General features: G+C 41.3%; 1 long non-coding RNA gene across 1 annotated transcript; it reads left to right on the forward strand.

The window, feature by feature from the left end:
• Positions 1-1,561: 1,561 nt before the first annotated feature.
• LOC115330026 lies at positions 1,562-5,487 on the forward strand. The gene is made up of 3 exons (XR_005714660.2): positions 1,562-1,647; positions 3,973-4,091; positions 5,416-5,487. It is a non-coding gene; the product is annotated as an uncharacterized LOC115330026 (long non-coding RNA).
• The last annotated feature ends 1,166 nt before the right edge of the window (positions 5,488-6,653 follow it).

Genomic DNA, 6,653 nt, shown 5'->3' on the forward strand with positions numbered 1-6,653 from the left:
GTTCTGTGATTTTGGTATATGTATGGGGATGCCTAGTAGGACTCTATACTTTTTATCTATATCATTTCCAGGCTTATTGTTCCTATTGAAATAAAGCAAACACCTTGCACATTTAGTGTCATAAAAGACATGGACCCACAGTTGGTACCAGGGCCGTACCCAGGAAGAAATTTGGGGGGGGGGGGGGGGTTTCGGGGACAACGGCGGCCATTTTGAAAATGTCTATTGTCCTATTTTCGCCTATGAATCATGTACATCGGTGGCATATAATGGAGAGTTATAGCAAACCGGAGAACCGGTCCCGGTTTGGTACCCAGTAGCCGACCGGCGCCACTGCGCGTGCGCAGAGGTGGAGATTAAAATTGGATGGCTGCAAGTGCACCGACCATGTACCAGCACTGTACCGGGGCTGGTCCTCTGCTTTGCTAAAAAGGTAATAAAAGGATACTTTCAAATCGCTTGTAACCTAAAGAAAAAAAACTGTCGGGAATTTAATTCCTGGTAATGGAAAGGAATAGAAGTTGGTGCATAACTTTTGCCGATTCACCTCGACAACCCTGTGTTTTATGAGAAGTCGCTAGTTGCCTTCGCCATGCCGCTACCACCAAGCCTAAAGGACCTCCGACTGCCAGCGAAATAATTTTTCACGTTCAGAGCAATCGCTCTCGTGAAGTTTTAAACCCCAGTTGCAATTCGTATCCATTCTATTCGTACTTAGGCTGAGGGCACAAACACGAAATCTGCGCATATCTTGAGTGCTTTGCGGGGTTTGGTACATCAGGGCCGTACCCAGAAAAAAAATGTCGGGGGGGGGGGGGGGGGGGTCAGAACCCCCTAACCCCCCCCCTTAGTTACGGCCCTGGTTGGTACCTTCCTTCTCATATGTTAAATAGAAGAGCACATATCTCGCTTGGAGAGCTGTCCCAATTGTTCTCTTGCAGTCAATCAAACAGCTTCAATTGCATGTATGCATAGGCCAGTGGTCTTGGTGTTTCATCAGGCAGCTGGACTGGATTGTAATAACAAAGCTCAGAAATCAATTTTAGGGAAACATTTAAGCACAAAGCTAACACTGCTTCAACCTGGCTTGTAAAGGTGAAATAAACAAGAAAATAAAAAAAAAATAGAGCTTATCTTTCAAACTGATTTGCCCCTTCTGACCATTACATGTCATTTTATTGTGCCCATATACAACGAAACAACTCCAGCAATATTGCATATTTTGATATGCTCCCGCTTCTCACTGTAACGTTTTTGTATACAAGCTTAGTGTTTGGTCCCACCTGTTATAACTTGTGGGTCCTCAGGTTAGGAGAGCTGCAATAGGGAGGCATGAAGAGATGCATGCGGCTCACGAGCCGCAGTTTGGACCCACCTGATATTCTCTTTACTAAATATTTGAGTTTCTTCTAGTCTCTCCCTTCGGTCATGTATACATATGTGACACATATGACTAAATTGACTAACTTTTCAGGTTACCAACTTGGATGAAATGTTTCTTTTATGGCACTGATGCTTATTGCAGAGGTTTCCTGAGCTTGAACCCTGACCGTGGCACCAGAGCCAAGCGCTCCAAGTAAGAAGTGAGCAAGAAAGTACTTAACCTGGTCAAGAAAATAGCAGAGCTGGAGTGGAATGTGTGAGGCTGTAAGTATGATTCACTACAGTGTTCACTTAATAAATGGGAAGTGGACATGAGACTCATTTTGAAGAGAAGCAGAAGAAGGTGAAACAATTCAATGAGCGTAAGAGTCCACTGTCACTAGAGAGGAAGAATAATTCTCAGAGATAGATAGATGCAGGGATACATTTACCACTAACGAAGGGTATCTGAAGGTTTTGTAACAGACCACTGTCTTAGCAAACTACAAGCCTTACTCACTGGTATAGTGTGTTTGTCTGCCAGTGATGGATTTACAAAAAAAAATGTTTTCACTTTGTTTTTTGGAAAAAAAGAAAAATTGAATTCGGCGCTTGATTAGTACTTCTCGTGAGTCCGCACCTTTATCAAATTATCTCTGCTGGATAGCAAAACAATGATATCACACAGCTTATTTTAGAGCAAAATTTCCGGCTGTAGACAGGTACCTTGAAAGGTTAGTTCGTGAAATATTGAACGCAATTTTGCAACTGTTACCCGTCTGGGAGGGGATGTGATGAGGTAGTTTACAATAATGGTTCTTCATTGATTCTGGCGAATGAGTGTATAATTTATGAAACGTTTGGGTAAAGTTGCATGAATTCTTTAATGCTGTGAAAAGGGGATGTCAGGTTTCAACGAATAATGTGTTTTGCCAGTCGAGTTTCATGGCAAAGGCCAGTGACTAACACTCTGGACAGACTGACATGTCACACTGACAGATGCAAATAGTGAATAAATGGTGGTCACTTAGCCATGATCCATGGCATCTAGTCGCCATTGTTCCAAAATAATTTGATGGCCTAGTTAATAAATATAGAACACCAAACTAGTGCAAAAGACTCCTTAATTTTTATTTTTATTTTTATTTGTTTATCACTTAAGACTTTTCCTTATTATTTTTTATTATCTTTTTGTGATATATTTTTTTGTGATTTTACTTTTTTCTTTATTGTATTTTTTTTCTCTTCCTGTTATATTAGCGTCAATGTTGTCTTTGTCTTCCTCTTTCCTCTCATAAAATGTCAGTTGTAAGTAGTGCTCTGTCCTGTCTCATTCTTTCTGTGTTCGTCTTTTGCGCTGATTTTGTGCATAATTGTTCGCAGAGTCCCACCCAGCTTGTCACCATTCTGGGAATAATGGGATCACATAACCATCATCTGTGTGTGGTCACCTGTCCATACTGCAAATAGTGAATCGTTCATAGTCAGACGGTCGCATAACCACACACAGCATGCATCTGGATGAGCCCAACACATTCTGACCTTTCATAGCTTTTGTGAGCATAATCAAGCTTGCCTAAATTTTTTCTTACATTGTTGTGATACTGCTCATGCCTACATTTCACCACACATTACTTCAGCCCATTATTATAGAAAGCAGTGAATAAGACCCTGCTTCATGGCTGGACCGTCAGAGCGGGCTTGAGCAAATAATCAAAATTTAGTGCTGCTCTGGGCAATATACTATTCAATTTTACTTTTGTAAAATTGATACTGTGCTTTCAAGTTTGGGAATTTTCGGCATTATGTGTGGTCTGTCCAATCTAGTTAGCCACCACCGTTGGGCGCACTCTTAACCATACACTTGTGCACCCCAAAGAGGTGGTACCCACAGGTTTCACACTGATTCTGCATATCTCGTCTCGCCGTAGCAGAGGCTCATGCTTGGGTAGGAAAGTTGTCATTTAAACATATGGTCCACATGTCTTTGAATAGACAGGGAAGTTGAGAAATGATAATCTGAAAATTCTAAGTTGGTGTAAGATTTCAAAAACGAAGTTGTTTGCTAGTACAGGGTCTCCTAAAAAGTTCACGCACTAACATGGCCCACAAATTTGAACATGTATATTATTTAGTGCATGGATTAAATGATGGAGATGTTAGTATTGTTGATCACAGTGTGGACATATGAAGTAGTAATATTTCTTGAACGGATATATTACTAGTTAAATTTACATGTTAGAATAAACATAAAAATCTTTGTTAAATGCAATTGTTGTGAATAACTATATTACAGAATTTTTGTCCCTAAACTTGACACTAGTGGTGACACAGGGGTGGGAAAGGAAAGCAGGCATTGTCTTCTAGTTTTGACAGGCAGACAGATGTATCTTAATGTAGTATTCACAACAGAATGAATAGGAAGTGTGCTTTCGAAATCCAAAACTTCCTTTTGTTGCTTGAAAATATATTTTTGGCTGGCCCAGAAGGTGCTCCGAAATTACTCTGACCGTTTACATCTCATCAGCACTAGCTTGGAGTTACTTTCCTTGATTTTTTCAGTCTGTGGTTTTCTACTCATTCTGTTCTGTTTGAATATGTCTGTTGAAGGTCGGTCATCCTATGTGGGAACGAGGCATGCAACATGGAGCTCGAGCTCATTCAACACAAGGTCTTGGCACCAGGAAGATTTCAGCAGCCATAAGCAATGGCACTTGGGTCTAAATTTGGTGAGTATGATAATGATCGAGCACCCAGCTGCTTGTGTGAAAAAAAAAATGGGGGGACACTTATGCTCGGCCTTAATGTATGGCACGATAGCGGGAGGGCAGGGGGTGGAGGAGGAGAGGGGAGGGGGGGGAAAGGGCAGGGAGGGCAGCAGTGGGGAGGGGGAATCCTATGATCCCTTGCATGCACAAGGGATCGTGGCGCAAAACATCGAGGGGTTTTCTCGACATGCCGACGCTGGACGCCGGTTCTTTTGCTGCATTAACACTATTGGGTTGAAACATAACTTACCTAGCCTCACTTAACTCAAGCATAGCTTTACTACGCTGCCTATAATTACATGGAAAAATGTCTATGTGATGCTAGAAATGAGACATGATTAGCATGCAGTCATATATTTTAAGAGAAATGATGCCATTGCTGTGCATCATTTCATGCATCTTATAGTACATCTTATACATGGCAAATATAGGTCGATAAAATGAGAAGCATGTAAGTGGCAGCTGCATCACAAGCTGTCCATGTTTATTTTGGATATCATCTCAAATTGAAGTGCTGAGCACACTGCTTTAACCATTTGTTTATCTGAAGTGACACTAGGCACAGTGCACAGAGATTCTACTGCCAGCTAAGCCTGACGTTCGCAGCTCGCCCTGATGCAACCGGCCACGACTATTCATATCTCTTATGGTGTGAACATGTCAGAGAAAGATTAATGGTGCCTTTTCATTAGTGCACGGTGGCAAGAGAATTGCAGTCTCTGGGGGTGGGGAAAGACTAGTTCTACGTTAGTGCCAACAACAGTCAACCACCTTAACTAGATGAAGAGGAGGAGTAAATTTCTATGTGTGCTGCTTAATTAATGTCAACCCCTGATTTTGAAAACAAACTCACTCAGCTCTTAAGTTGACAAATGTCTGTCTAGTAAGTGAATAGTAGGCTTTCCCATAAAATAGCTGTATTTTTGTGCAGCATTCTCTGCCAAACTTTGTGCATATCCTCTCATTCATTTGCCCAGGTATGTAGGGGCTGTGCTGGGATACTGATATGGTATTCGAGAAAACCAGAATACATGTACTACATGGCTAATATATAGCTACTGAGATATAATGAAGTTTGACTTGATTAGGACAAGCTAAGCTAGAGGATGGGGGGTTCAGTTGTCACATAAAGCTTCTTTCAAACATTGTATGCAATATCAGCATCATTAGTTTCTTTGCACAGTGAATAAAGCGTGGCTAACATTATACAACATATCTGTTAAATTGCTTCTATTTTGGCACATTTATATATGTTATATTGATGACTGGTTTCTTTCTTTTCCAGATCAGAGGGTATATGGACCTGGGTCCTCATCATCCAAGTAAATAAATGTTCTGTTTTTATTTCTATCCTACACATAATTTATGCTGTGTTCTGGCTTAATTGCATTTGCATGTACATACACAACGATCGCATTGCAGACATGAAGACCATGCTACAATTACAATAAACAGCATGCCACATATATTACAGGCACAAAATGGCTAACCTAAGGAGACTTCATGACCCATTGTTTGATTCATTGTCTGTTGACCAGTAGTAGGAAGTAAATCGAAGCAGCTAAACATGTGCGGTGAAATGCTAAGCATGTCGCACAATGCGGTGGGTAGATAATAGAATTCGACAATGCTTACTTATGTCGAATTTTGCATACTTTCTGACGTGTTGTACGAAGTGCTAGCGCTTCATTGTGCCAGCATTTTGCACCTTCAATTTACTTCTTACGATGGCCAACTGGCAGTGAATTAAACGGTCAACATTTTTACGGTGACCATTAAATTAGCAGTCAGTTGACCGGCAAATAAACTGCCACCATGCCGTGATCTTAGCGGCAGTCAGTAAATCTCATTTGCGGTCTGTTCAGCATCGCCCCGTAAAATTAACGCGCCCCGTAAAATTAACGGTATCTTTTTTACTGCGATTGTTTAATTTACTGGGAGATTACGGTCAGGCAGTAAATTTGAATTTACGGTCTGCCGTATAAATTACGAGAAGTTGCTGGCAGCCAGAATGCCAGTCAACTTACCGTAATTTTGACGGCCCATTTTTTACAGTGTTGGCAGCAGTTGACGTTGCGACCGCTTGCGCTATCTCCTCTCTCCCGTGCGAAACGGTGCTGTGTTGTTTGAAGACCGGTGGCTTCGCTGCGTTTCCATAGGAGCTAAGCCTTTTTTTTTTTTTTGTTTAATTTTTTCTTGAGGTAAATCCGCTCTTTGCAAAATTTACAAAAAAATGAAAAAAAAAAATTCACCATCTGTGGGCAACGCTGCCCAAAGTCGTAGCGCGATAGGTTAAGAATGACGAAAATAATCCCTGGAGAAGGGGAACAAAGGGGCAAAGGACAAACACAAAACTCCAAACACAGTCGAGCTCGCTTGCCCCTTTGCATTTTAATTGCATTATAATTATAGGTTAAGAAACCGAATTTCGCAGTCGATTTAAAGAGTCTGGCCTCTCCTTGAATCACGCTGTAGTTACTGCAGTTACTCAAGCTTCCTTTTTCCCCTTCTTTTTTCCAGAAG

This window comes from Ixodes scapularis, unplaced genomic scaffold, assembly GCF_016920785.2.
Source record: "Ixodes scapularis isolate PalLabHiFi unplaced genomic scaffold, ASM1692078v2 PGA_scaffold18__7_contigs__length_3171195, whole genome shotgun sequence".
NCBI classification, from domain to species: Eukaryota; Metazoa; Arthropoda; class Arachnida; order Ixodida; family Ixodidae; genus Ixodes; species Ixodes scapularis.